At 37.5% G+C, this 13,690-nt stretch overlaps 1 long non-coding RNA gene across 3 annotated transcripts; it reads right to left on the bottom strand.

Annotated features, from left to right (window-relative positions):
* Positions 1-1,074: 1,074 nt before the first annotated feature.
* LOC144293694 (uncharacterized) lies at positions 1,075-11,488 on the bottom strand. 3 transcript variants are annotated; one of them, XR_013360937.1, is made up of 5 exons: positions 10,614-11,488; positions 10,112-10,180; positions 7,726-7,813; positions 6,368-6,657; positions 1,075-1,324 (listed from the first exon to the last, which is right to left on the bottom strand). It is a non-coding gene; the product is annotated as an uncharacterized LOC144293694 (long non-coding RNA). The 3 variants fall into 3 exon arrangements; XR_013360936.1 differs by lacking the exon at positions 7,726-7,813 and having other exon boundaries at positions 10,614-11,189; positions 11,276-11,487; XR_013360935.1 differs by lacking the exon at positions 7,726-7,813 and having other exon boundaries at positions 10,614-11,487.
* Positions 11,489-13,690: the final 2,202 nt, after the last annotated feature.

The following is a 13,690-nucleotide window of genomic DNA, read 5'->3' as shown; positions in this document are numbered from 1 at the left end:
CTTTGTTTGTTTCTGTGTTCCACCTGTATGCTGTTACCTCTTACCTGGATTCCAGAGTTCTCATGAAGGTATTTTCTACTGTGCAGAATTGTTAAATGAATGTTTATGTGGGCATATCAGAGTGAGAACCCCCTATTCTATTGTCTTATTGATACTACTTCTCAACATTTTCTCTTTTGATGACAGACACTTTGGCCTGGGCCTGCCTCAGATACATGAAATATTTATTTTTATTTATGAGTTTTTATTTTTTGGAGTTGTGTGTTTACTCCAAAGGTCATTTTATGAAATGAAGCTATATTGCTTCCATTTGTGCAAGTCTCTAACCTGGTAATTAAGAATAGGTGAAAGAAAGCCGTTCTCCTTTGCATTAAAAATTTTCAGATAGCCCTTTAAGTAATTTGATCTCGTTAAAGATTCCCTATTAAAACAAGTCACATTCAATGTTCTTTCAGACAATCATCTTGGTGATTATGTTTATGAATCTATGGTTAAGTTCTCTCTCCCTCATTTTTTCCCCCAAGGAACGTGAAGACCTTAAAAATTACCATAAACTGGTGATGTGTGTGCTTCAATTTCTCTCACAACGTGGGCCACTTCGAATGATTTGTTGAAACTACCAGCTTATTTTCATGATCAGTTATGTACTTGTGATGGTGTGGAGTGGACAAGAATCGAAATTTATTGTGCATACCCAACTGCATCACGCAAAGTGGTTACATCCCTTTTCCTTTCCTCCCTTTTTTAAAACCCTAGCAATAGCATTATGGGATATTTTATTTTTTTTCTTTTCTTTATTCTTTTAATAAATTTATTTTTTATTGGTGTTCAATTTGTCAACATACAGAATAACACCCAGTGCTCATCCCATCAAGTTCCCCCTTCAGTGCCCGCCACCAGTCACCCCCACACCCCAGCCTCCTCCCCTTCCACCACCCCTAGTTCGTTTCCCAGAGTTAGGAGTCTTTCATGTTCTGTCTCCCTTTCTGATATTTCCCACTTATTTTTTCTCCTTTCCTCTTTATTCCCTTTCACTATTTTTTATATTCCCCAAATGAATGAGACCATATAATGTTTGTCCTCCGATTGACTTAGTTCACTCAGCATAATACCCTCCAGTTCCATCCACGTTGAAGCAAATGGTGGATATTTGTCGTTTCTAATGGCTGAGGAATATTCCATTGTATACATCTTCTCTATCCATTCATCTTTCGATGGACCCCGAGGCTCCTTCCACAGTGTAGCTATTGTGGACATTGCTGCTAGAAACATCGGGGTGCAGGTGTCCTGGCGTTTCATTGCATCTGTATCTTTGGGGTAAATCCTATGGGATGTTTTAAAGATAAAGCATGGCTAATTAGCAAAGTATAGAGTCTGCAAGTAGCATGTTTGAAATTTCCATTTCCAAAGTTCTATAACCCTTCTTAAGCCAGTTGGCTTATTTCAGCATATTTTCCCTGTTATGATTTCAAAGGACGCGCCCTTACGTACTGGTGCATAAAGATTGTACCAAATAAGTATTCTTGATCTTTCCTTGGGGATATTTAACATAGGTCATTTTTCTTAACTGTTTGCTTTTTAAACAATAGATGTTACTAGAAACTTATGTGGTGCCTCTGATTCTCACCATTTAAAAATAGAATGTATAGTTCAGAAATCCGGCCTAGATGGCACTTTTAGTTTATGGTCTCTTCATCTGCCATATCAAGAGGAAGGTAAGCCTGCTGTGTTCATTTTGGTTAGGAAAGTTCTACTTCAGTCAGGAGCTCACATGTATGATCCTCCTTGGATAAGAAAGTATGCTGGACTCCTCTCAAACCCTTTCTTCCCTGTGTCTCAAGTGAGAAGAAAAATTGACTTCTTGTTCTTAGCTATTTTGTGCAAGTCTATTGTTTGTCACAGAGAAAGGAAAAAAGCAATTTGCATCTTTGGGTAATCTAGAAAAATAGCCTTTGACTATATATATATACACATTGGTATATGTTTAAATATGAAGATATTAACATTGTTAAAGGAAGCTTGCAGATAATAAAGAGAAAAAAATGTCATTCAAAGGAAAATTGATCTTTGAATCTACAAGTAGCTCTTGATGAGAGCTCTACATTTTTCTATTCTTGAATAGCAAAGATTTCTTATAATCATCAAAACAATCTCAAGAGCCTACTTATCTTTTTTATGTGCTTTTTTCATGCTTTTGAATAAATTTTTAACAAGATTTCACTTGTGAAAAGAATATTTTCTAATATTTCTTGCTACTCACTATTTTCAGACTAAAGATTACGGCTCTTTCCTATAACCCTTTATTATCTTAAAAATTTCATGACATACTTTGTCTCCTTTTAAGAGTGACAAATTTAGCCATCAAAGCCAGAATAATAAAACCATCAAGGTGTCTTTTATACCCACAAGACTACTAAACAACATCAATAATTTTCTCTTTCACTTTATAAAACGGAAAATGCTAGAAATAATTGTGCCTGTATATTAGGATCATGACATAATTTTAATTAGCCCTGCACCACTGTCAAAAATGTCCTGTTTGCCAAGCCTAAGATATATGAAGAACTGACAAATCAAAAAGAGAAGCTTATTTTCTCTACAGTAATTATAAACAAACTGAATGTTTCAGCGTATTTGCAATTTTTAGGAAGAATGGAAACAGTCAAGTTTATGTGCAAAGACTGCCACAGTAACTATCAATAAGTTGATTGTCAAGAGAGCTAGTTTCTAGGTTTAAAAGAGCTTGCCAGTTGATGACAATCCTGGCACACATCTTATAGAATAAATTAAAGGACTCTAGAGTCAGTGACCTCACTGTCAATAATATGTTCTTATCCTCAAAGTAATCATTTACTAAATTGTTAAAAAATTAATTTGTATGAAACTTCAGTGGGAGACTTAACTCTTCTCCATTCTTATTTTGTTCATTACTATAATAAAATAACTAGAGCCTTTCAGTCTTATAATCCAAAAATGCTCTCTGCTTCTTCCTCCCACTTGCCTCAAGTTTCCCACCACAAGGTTTAAAGTATCCTGGAAGAAACATCAAAAGAATAATGACTTCAGTAAAGGACTTTACCACACACTCTTAACTATTGATTCTATATGGCACAGCCTTAGGCATCTGGGTGTCCTTGTTCTGGGAGCAAGATGCCTGTCAAATAAGATTTCCCACACTCCTAGTGTAGATGCAGTTGATTTTGTGATAGTATACTACAAAAAAGCTCAAGATCAAATGAATAAGAATTAATTACCTCAGACTGAATGAGAAATTTAATTGTGCTTAATTTTTTTAAATAAAAATATGAGAACATTTACCTTTCTTTGTGATCTATCAATTTTAGTAGGCTGTTTACAACCAATTACTATTACAACCTGGAAGAAATTGACTCTTTAGAATTCAGTAAAAGTCCTAGAGAATAAAAACTTAATAAACAAAATAACACATAATTGGAAAAACTTAAAGATTTTATAAAAATCGAAGGCCCGTGATTGGCCCTATTGACAGAACAAGCTCAGAATAGTGGTTAAATATAAGGCAAAGTATCTCTACTACGTTCTGTTGGTCTTTATTATGTTGTAATTATTTGCATAGTTTCAATAAGAGTCTTATTTAGTGACGCATGATAAGTTCACTATTGAGGAACAAAGAGGATTTTCTCAAATGGAAATGATGCCAAAATGTAGTTTTTGGTAACTGCTGTATCACTTATGGATTTCCAGACTTACAGGTAGAAAAAGAGTAACTTTCTGGAAAGACAGAAGTCTTGGAGATAGTAGAGAAGCAGAAATAATTCTACATTTGTGAGGTCTGCGGGCAAAACTTGGGGTGCATTGCATTAGATTTTTCTGAACACTAGCCTTGAAATACATTGTTACGAAAGCAAGAAAAGTACTTCTGACAAATAAAAGTGATCAACTATGGGCCTCAGAGCTTTACAAAGTCTCAGAGAAATCAAATAGGAAGCTCTAATTTTATATAGATCTAGTTATGTTTACCATATTGACAAGAATATGTAAGGATATTTTTATTACAATTAAAGAATACCGCAGCCAAATAAACAAAACATCCAATTATGTATACTGAATTAGAAAATAGCTAAACAAACGTATATGGCCAAAACTTCACTTTGTGGGAGTGAGATTTGAACAGAAGCGAAGACTGAGAAGTGAAATGGCTGCCTTGCCCTGCAGCATTTTGACCCAGCATCTTATATAACAGTAGAAAAAAAGCAATTTGTGTCCTTGGATAAACTTTAAAAAGCAAACACATGGTACACCTGGATGGCTCAATTGGTTGAACATCTGTCAATTTCTGCTCAGGTCATGATCTCAGGGTTGTGAGATTGAGCCCCATTATGGGCTCTGTGACTAAAATTCTCTCTTCCTCTGTCCTCCCTACTTGGGTTCTCTCTCTCTCTCTCTCTCTCTCTCTCTCTCTCTCTCTCTCTTCTCTCTCTCTCTTTCTCTAAATAAGTGAATAGATAAGGCAAAACAGTGTGTAGAGCACTAGCCTCTAAGTGAAAACTTGAGTCATTACTGTAAGTGGTAATTCCTTGACTTTTGAAATACCGATGACTATAAATATATGATCATTGACACTTACAGGTATGAAAATCAAGTGAGCAAACTACTATTTTCCCATCTTGAACAGACGATAGCTTTGGTCATTTTTTTGTTTTTTAAGTACCTTCTATGTTTGTTTTTTGGTTAAGTTATTCTGAAGTAATTTTTGCAAAACATTGCAAGAGGAAAAAAATTATTGTTGGTGCTTGTGCCCCTCTGAGTTTTCTTTTCAGAGGCCATGTAGTGAGTGGCACAGTATCGCCTGCAGACAGAGCAGAAACTAAACGAATGATCTTCTAACACTAAAACGTTTTACTTTGATTGTGTTTTGTTTAGTTTCACAGATCTTCCCATTTACCTTCACTGTGGATCATTTACTCACTTCAGGGTTTTTCAACTGAATTGGTTCAGTAAAAGTACTTGATAAAAATAGATGCTTGGTTCAAATTAAGTTCCTTAACAAATGTGAGATCCTTCCCTTTCCTGTCCTCATTGGTAATGAGTATTCACTCATTTGTGATCTTGCTGTGAAACCATTTTTCTTAATGGCACAGTTTTCAATTTTCCAAGATATGTTTCCAAAATAACTTGTTTTTTGGTCGTACAGAGAGCCAGTAGGAAGAATGAGATATCACAGATGATTTTTCTCATCCCTTATGTGCACTAAAATCTTTGAGAGTAATATTAGTGTGCTCCGGATTCAAAACAAAAATTGAAACCTATCTTTTCCTGGGAAGAAAGGATAATTTTTGGTACTACACTGCCTCTCAGTGGTTCATTTAATATTTAGTTCAATTACAAAATGTTTCATAAAACAAGAAATCTAAAGTTTGCGAACAGATTTTTCAATACTTTGAGTTCACTGAGTTCCTAAAATAACTATAATGTAAATTATCTTGTGTTATATGTGCATATCGTCACTGGTTGAACATGCAGAAGACATGATGTGTTACGAAAAGAATTTCATGGTCTTGTTTTCCGTAAAGCAGCAATAAATGAGAGTCTATATGTAAAAGAGGGATTGACATAATATGATAGAAAGTCGAGCCAGGCTGAAGACAAGGACATGATTAGATTGAAAAATCTCATCTTTGAACGTTCATTGTTCTGTGTCCAGGCATTACTAAGTTTTGTTTCTTTGTTTTTAATATATATTTTGGTGCCTTAACACTAAATCCTAAAAGTTGGATGGTTAAAAGTTTACTTTATAACCCCTCCCTGATAAGTTAGCTAAATTCAAATTTGAGAATTTGTGTGTGTGCCTATGAAGAGGGGACTATGCCAGGAACTTCCAGAAAGACAGAGACTAATACAATGTGGTTTTTGTGATCGACAAATTGATCCTTTATTATAACAAGGAAAATACTTCCTGTTTTTCCTTTTGACACTACCGACCATTTGTTGATAGACTGAATACTCAAAGCTGTCAACTATTCTTTTTATGGTGTAATTTATAGTTCTCTAGAAGGGATTATGCTGAGAATAGTGATAAAAATGTGGAGAAAAACAGGTTTCAAAATGCTATGGGCTATTTTCTATTGGGTAAGGACCCACAGTGTGCTATCTGATTTAGGTTTTCTAAGAAATGCCTCTGTGTTCAAACTGATTTATGATCATAGAGGCTTAGCTGGTTTATGGTCTTGCAGGCCTGGTTCACTCAAGATTGTCAATGGTTAGGAGTTTCCAAACAAACTTAAGTAAACTGAATGCTTGCAATACTGTTGAAAGGATTATCCTAGTCAAATTTTCACAATTTCACTTTCATGAAAGTTCTAGAATAATAGTAAATTAGCCAGAATACCTTCTTTCAGTTGAGTTCAGTATCAACAGTTTAAAAAATTTCAAGTCCTTGGTGGGATGTGCAGTCCAGTCCTCCTAAGGATCCTGTTCCCATGGGAAACACCAATTAGCTGAGTTTTTCTTTTACTTTGATAGCTGTCAGTGATCAGAAGCACTCGAACGGGTCCTTATCGGGACAGTGACATCTTTTCTCTGGAACATCATCATGTAGAGGAAATCTTTTGGTCAACAGGAGCAGCAGTCTTTTTCCAGTGGGTCATTCCAAGTGTTTATGACTTTGTTTCAGGCTTTCTAGAAAAGAGAGATGCCTTTTTAAGTACCGGAATGATTGTAAGAGGATTTAGTTAAAGTAGGCACAGGACATAGTCTCAGACCAAAATCCATAGGCTTGCCATATAGGAGTTCACTGGGAAGGAATCTGTGCTTGCTTGTAGGTATGGGTTGCTCTAATTTTAATAAGGCTTTTGGTAGAGCTCTACGTTTTCCTATCATAGGAAGTTGCAGAGTCTTTGCCAATGATTAGTTTTATGGTTTGATTCATTTGTTCTACTTGTCTAGAGGATGGAGACCTAGGAATCTGCAAACATTTGTATAATTCCTGGACAACAGTAGAAATAACTTTCTAGAACTAAATCCTCCAGTGTGCCAACGTGAGAATTATGTATGTCAAGAGGCTTTACCCCTATATCTGTATATATTAAGGCTTTACCACTGCCTGAGCCATTCAGATATCATAGACACTGTAACTAGACAAAATCTTTTACTTTTCATGGCCCTTAATTCTCCAAAATCTAACTGGTTCCTGGAGGGTGGATTTAGGGAAATCTTCCTGCGTTGACTTTGGAAGTGACTTGTAAAGAATTTTGCTAACAGCACATCTCTGTAATATTTTAAATAATTTCATCTGTTTATTAGGCATAGTAAAAGTCTAATGTCTTTAAAATCTTTAATTTAGAAGATTTTGTTGATGACACAATACTAACTAGACAAATAGGGATGGGAACTGTTTTGTTATGTAATTCCCATAACCCGGTCAAATTTCTTTTAGCCCCTTTTATAGTCTATTTGTCTATTTTCCTTTGTGAAACCTATTTTTGAAAATAAACAAAAAGTCCTGGTAGTAGCAAAAGTGGGGCTTCTAAGTTTGGGGTCTGCTATGGGTTCAGAGCAGCCTTTGAAACCCTGTGAGCACAATTATTGCCTTTAGAAATTTTATCCTTCTGCCCTGTGTGAGCTCCCCGGTAAATCACTCATAACCTGACTAGGCAATCATAAAGCCTCTGGCAAAGCACTATCAATTTTCTATGAGGTATTTAGGTTCCCATCAAAATTAAAAATCCTCTATTTAAAGAAACTTACCCTGTTGTGTGATAGGTACCAAACATTTATATTCTGCACACTGCTGGCACACAGGGAAACGAGGTCTTTACAATGAATAGTAATATAGCTGGTGAGAAAGGCACATGAGTTACCCTGGAGTCCGGGTAGCTTCTCAATGACATCAGCTTTGCTGACACTCCAGATAGGAAGGTCTGGTTTTCCCAGCATTAAGGCAAAGATGTGTATTATATGGCACTTTGGTTACCTTCCTGTGTTGACATTCATTGGCTTGGTACCTGGTTCTCTTTGCTTCCCAGGTGCTGGTACATTTGGATGCCTCTAGAATTTCCTCACGACCACCCAACTGACACCTACCCCTTCTTCCAATAGTGCTCCCAGTTATCTCCCCTCTTCTTGATATAATCAAAATCTCCTGTTTTCAGAGTAGCTAGCCTTAGCACTAATTTCGATGATATTAATAATCAATGCTTTGTGATATGAGTCAGTTTGTGTTATCTGATTAATTCATACTCATTCTCTACATATTGTTTCCCACTCTTTGAAATACAAGGTGAAGCAAACACTAACTACATGATAAATTTTCTGTGAAATTTTTCTCTTAATTTCTTAAATTGTTTGGACCACATCTCCTGATGCTTTATTATTCTCCCACTTATCTCTATAGAAAGCAACCATGGTTTAACTTGTTACAGTCTGTGTGTGTGTCAGGTGCATATATTGTTTAGAATTTTCTTGACTTCTCTATTCTTGCCAATTGTCCTGGTCTTTGTCACTGATCTCTGCTTGTCCTAGTTTCCACCTACTGTTATTGTTGGTGGATTTGAGCCTTTGCCCTGCTTAGTCTCCTTAGACTAATTAATCAGACTAATTTAATTAATATTAAATCATTACAATATTTACAAGTGCCTAGTACAAACAAAATATTGTTTCTTTGGAAGGGCAGGTCCAGAAACAAGTAAGCAATTTACAATTAGAATGACCAAAAGTCCTGATTTGTCCAGATCAGTCCTGCCTCATGCCCATTTTTCCTACTATGATTAACCATTTTTACTCTTAATAATGTCCCTATTTTGAGAAAGATTATGTGGTCTCCTGATTTATAAGGGTAACCAGAGCATGTGTAAGTTGTTTAAATCCTGTCTGGAAGATGAAGGAGAGACTCTCCCAGAAGGCTAAACTTGAGGGCAGACCATATGGTGAAAGCACCTTTGCCCCACAGGTGGTGAAACCATAGCCAAATCCAAGGGCATAGCAGCTGTAAAACCTAAAATCGCCTAGAGGCCTCTGTAAATCAGAGCTACCTCTCTTAATTTCCAACCTAGAAGTCCTTCAAGTATTTTACAACTCACCTAAATCATAAAAGTTTTATTTCAAACTGGCGCAGCAGCATCATGATTTGTGATGTTTAAGATTCCATTCATAGTTGGAAGTCTCCTGTGTTTTTTGGTGTCATGAGCTTCATGCATATATTGATCAACACAGGAAATAATCAATTCACCCTAGCTCTGAAGCGTCTCCAGGTAAGCAGATATGGGGAGAAAGTCTATCCCTGATTAGCAGGAAAAAGAGTTATGTTTGCCATTTTCTACCAAAACTATGGCTATAGGTTTGTGAAAAGGATTTATCTTCCCCAGATGAACAAAACTATCCTGTGATGCTCTCAAAAACAAGAGATCAGGAATGCCTGGGTGGCTCAACAGTTGAGCTCCTGGCTTCAGCTCAGAGCATGATCCTGGAGACCCGGGATCGAGTCCCACATCGGGCTCCCCGCAGGGAGCCTGCTTCTCCCTCTGCCTGTGTCTCTGCCTCTCGCTCTCTCTCTGTCTCTCATGAATAAATAAATAAAATCTTAAAAAAAAAAGAACTATGAAGGACAAGATTTGTGGGCAGCTCTTAAGAGTTTTCTTGATTATATGTTTATCTTAGCTCATAGGGGTTTTCTTGATTATGTATTTATTTATCTAGTTTCAGAAAAGATAAAGATGAACAGATACTGTCAGCTGCTCCAATCCCTGACCCAATATTGTTAGCCTAACCACTTTTTAGACTCAGAGCTACATACCGAAGGAGAGACGGAGTCAATTTTAGGAAGGTTCCTGCAGTGCCACAGTTGTTGTATGTGTTGAATAATGAGTCTTCTAGCCCTTGTCCAAAGGGACATATGGCCATTTACCTGAATAGCTGCATGGAGTGAAGGAAGATACTCACTTCTTTCATGGGATGTCTGGGACAGATTCTGAATCCACACACATCCCTGAGGACCCAAAGCACCATCATGACATTCCCTTCCTCTGCTTATTCCCCCATTAAAGCGAGAAAACACAGAAATAAGATAATTGATGTTTTGGTCCAAGGCTGTCTTCGCAGTGAATTTAATGGATTCATTTACTCCCATTGCTTTTACCTTCTTTTTTGAATGCATAATATAGACGAACTCTCCTAGCAGATAGAATTCTCACGTTGGTTTTCTGACCTATAGAACGAAAAGTAATTATTATAGGAATTTCTCATCTTTGAGACAGTGGGAAAATAAGAGCTTAGCTGACTAAATGGGAAAAGGATCAGGGCCACTGAAGAAGAGGGGGTGCTGGGTAAAGCAGGGAAAATGGAAAGCACACAAAACCAGTAATATTCTGGTTAGTTAAAAAATATCTGTTCATTTGTGTTGACTATTTTGCATGTGTTGATTATATTCCTTAAATGTCTCAGAACAGTGATACTACTTCTTTATAACTAATACAAAGGAGGGAAAGAAAGCAGGCTTTCAATGAGGAATTATGTGGTGGGGGGTAAAAACAGAAAGAGGAGTGACAATAGCAGCAGATTTGGCTGCAAAATTAGTAGGAAAACCTGGGAGTGGCGCCAATTAAATGAAAAATTATAGGGTCAGAACCCAAAAAACTCACCTTAGGGAAGTAAAACTCAGAAAGACAAGCACACCAAATTCTAGGCAGGTGTGGACTGTACCAGTTGTCGTTTGCCGTTGTAATCCTTTGCTTAATGTAGAGCTTAGTGCAAAATAGACAGTAATTATTTGCTTATAGAATAATTGATTTTCCTATAGAGAAACTTTCTAAGAGGCACAGACTGCCCAGCATACGGTAGGTGCTGAAGAAATATTTCAGATTTAAACGAATGAATGGTGGAGCTTGGATAAGAATGAACCTTCTATTTTCTTATCCATAGCTCAGTTCACTGCACTTAAGCAATGTTTTTTGACTGTTAATGTTTCTTTTCAATGACATTAGCCTGAAGTCGACTAGATCTTAAGAGACAGATTTTTTTTTTTTTAACCTCTTCTCACTAAAAATTGCCACAAACCAGTCATCCAGTTAGACTTCTTGGTTTATTCAGTGCTCTACTTCTCTTCCCAGAAATAAAGAAGTTTTCCTGGGCACATGTCCCAGGATGAAAGCCTGCTGCGAGGAGTACTGATTACATGCTAATGGCACATACTTGGTTTGCACTTCATTTCGGAGAGTCTGTAAAATTGCAGAAGCAGTTACTACTGTCACTGTCAGCCTTGGAACTGAACAGTAGGTCTAGGTTACTAAGATGATGATATTACCTGAGAGGATTTTACTTTTGACCTGCTAGTCAATGTTCATGGTACATGGCATGATGTCAAACGAATCACTGTGCCAGAGAGATTGGACCATCACAGTGCCAAGCTGAGTGCTTTGCACTGACTCACAAGTTCTCTTTGATTATGATGTTTATGCATTCAGGCTAGATAACATTCCAGAATGCTGGAAGTGACGGCCATAGATCTCATTTAAATACTAGCGCACTTATGGTAAGGTTCCTCCCTTGCCGCCTTAGGCATGGAAGTCCCTGTTGACCACAAGTGAACATGTGCAGTCTTTATAATGATTTGCATTTTGAAAGAGTCTCTTTTAGGATAAATCTGGCAAATTACATATGTTTACTTGGTGTTGTGTGGAAGAGTTCAGCAGAATCCTTGCCCCCTATGGTGTATAAACACATGTAGAAAGATAACAGATATTGTGACATGCATAAAGGAACTGCCTGAGGGGCAGTTTGTGAGTTGTTAAATATCTTCATCATGCTCAAAGTTTCGTTAATATTCCCCTACAACATACGTCTGTAGCTTATTTATGTTTATTCTGTTTGATATTTGTTTAGTGTCCTTACTATTCAGGGTCGTCCTCTTGTTCCTTGAGTTCAAAGTAGATACCCATAAAGGGGGAGATAGGGCAAGAAGTAATGTTTTTGAGCTCCTTTGAGCTCCTTTGAAGTTTTTGATGTATCTCACTTCATTTTCCACTACGCTCTCAATACATTCGAAAGTTTATAGAGGAAGAAGCTGAGATTCAGAAGCAGTCACAACCTAGAAAGTGAATTCCTAAGGGGGTTTGTATTTTATGATAGTGATAACAAGAAACTAGGTGGAGTCAGCGGTGGATGGTTGATGCCAGTTAAGAGTGGGGATCAGCACCTGCAGGTAAAGCAGGGGGAGTGGTGTGCCGGTAAACACGGAACAGCTGGCTCTGCAAGAAAAGTCCTGATTAGTGGTATTGGCTGACTCAGTGCTGTAAATACCACAATCCTGGCTGAGTACAAATGATAGATGTGAGGTAACTGAACACAAAGTGAAGTAACTGAACACAAAGTTGGGATGAGATGTGCAGTAACACACCATCATATATTTTTTCTGCCATGTAGATACTAGAGCCATAAATACCCCATGGGCATAGATAATAGTAAATGTAATAAAGCTAATCAGGAGGTAATCAGTTTTGAGTATTATCTTTAATATAATTTAGTTGTACGTCAGTATTTTTTGTAATGGCTGGATTCAACAACTGGCTTACAAAAGAGCTGAACATTGAACAGTCATTTCTTGACAGCCATTATGAGCTGCTTCCTTTACATCCTGTCTGCTTCCCATAAGAGTTGACACTATCAATCAGATTCATTAGGCACCTTCTGCTGAAAGCCCCATGTTTGTTGAGTCCCCCCCCCCTTTTTTTTCTAATCACTTTGAATGCCTTACCTTCTCCCTATCCAGAGATTTCATTGAGGCTACTACACCTTGATTTAAGGGGGAGTGAAGGAAGAAGTGGATAAGTGGCTTTCTCACAGAGGAACTGGTAGGCTAGCTTTCAAGGGTTATCTCATAGGCCCTTCAACTTAGAGGGACTGATGGTTACTTTTAAATTTTTAAAAAAAGATTGTGGTTTTTATGTTTTTTTTAGAGAAGTTTTAGGTTCATAGCAAAATTAAGAGGAAGATAGTAGATATCCTATACACCCCCTGCCCCCACAAATGCACAGCCTCCCCATGAATAGCATCCCCTTCCAGAGTGGTATAGTTGGTGAGCCTATGCTGACACATCATTGCTGCCAAAAGTCTGTGATTCATGTTAGGTTCACTCTTGGTGTTGCACATTCCATGGGTTCGGACGAATGGATTGGACCCATACCCATCATTATAACACCATACAGAGTATTTTCACTGCCCTTAAACTCCTCTGTGCTGTGCTTATTCATTCCCCCCACCTCTACCCCAACTCATGGCAATCACTGATACTTTTGCCCCCACCATTTCTGTGTTGTAAAGCTGAAATAGGACTCTAAGAATGCACAATAGTGGGACACCTGGATGGCTCAGTGGTTGAGCATCTGCCTTTGACTCAGGTGGTGATCCCAGGGTCCTGGGATTGAGTTCCTCATTGGGGTCCCTGCATGGAGCCTGCTTCTCCCTCTGCTTGTGTCTCTGCCTCTCTCTCTGTGTCTCTCATGAATAAATAAAATCTTAAAAATAAAAAAAGGAATGTATAATAGTAAAGGGGGTGAAGTCATCCACACATTTATTGAGTAGTAAACTAGAAAGGTTTATAAAACTTTGGGTTGGAATCAGAGGGAGAACATGTTCAGGGCTGAAGGGAGGGAGGTCCTTGGTTTCTCAACTACAACAATCTCCTGAAGGCTATACAAACATAAGGGTCAGTTTTTGGAAA

Source organism: Canis aureus, chromosome 22 (assembly GCF_053574225.1).
Source record: "Canis aureus isolate CA01 chromosome 22, VMU_Caureus_v.1.0, whole genome shotgun sequence".
NCBI classification, from domain to species: domain Eukaryota; kingdom Metazoa; phylum Chordata; class Mammalia; order Carnivora; family Canidae; genus Canis; species Canis aureus.
This window is presented reverse-complemented; position numbering and strand designations above follow the sequence as displayed.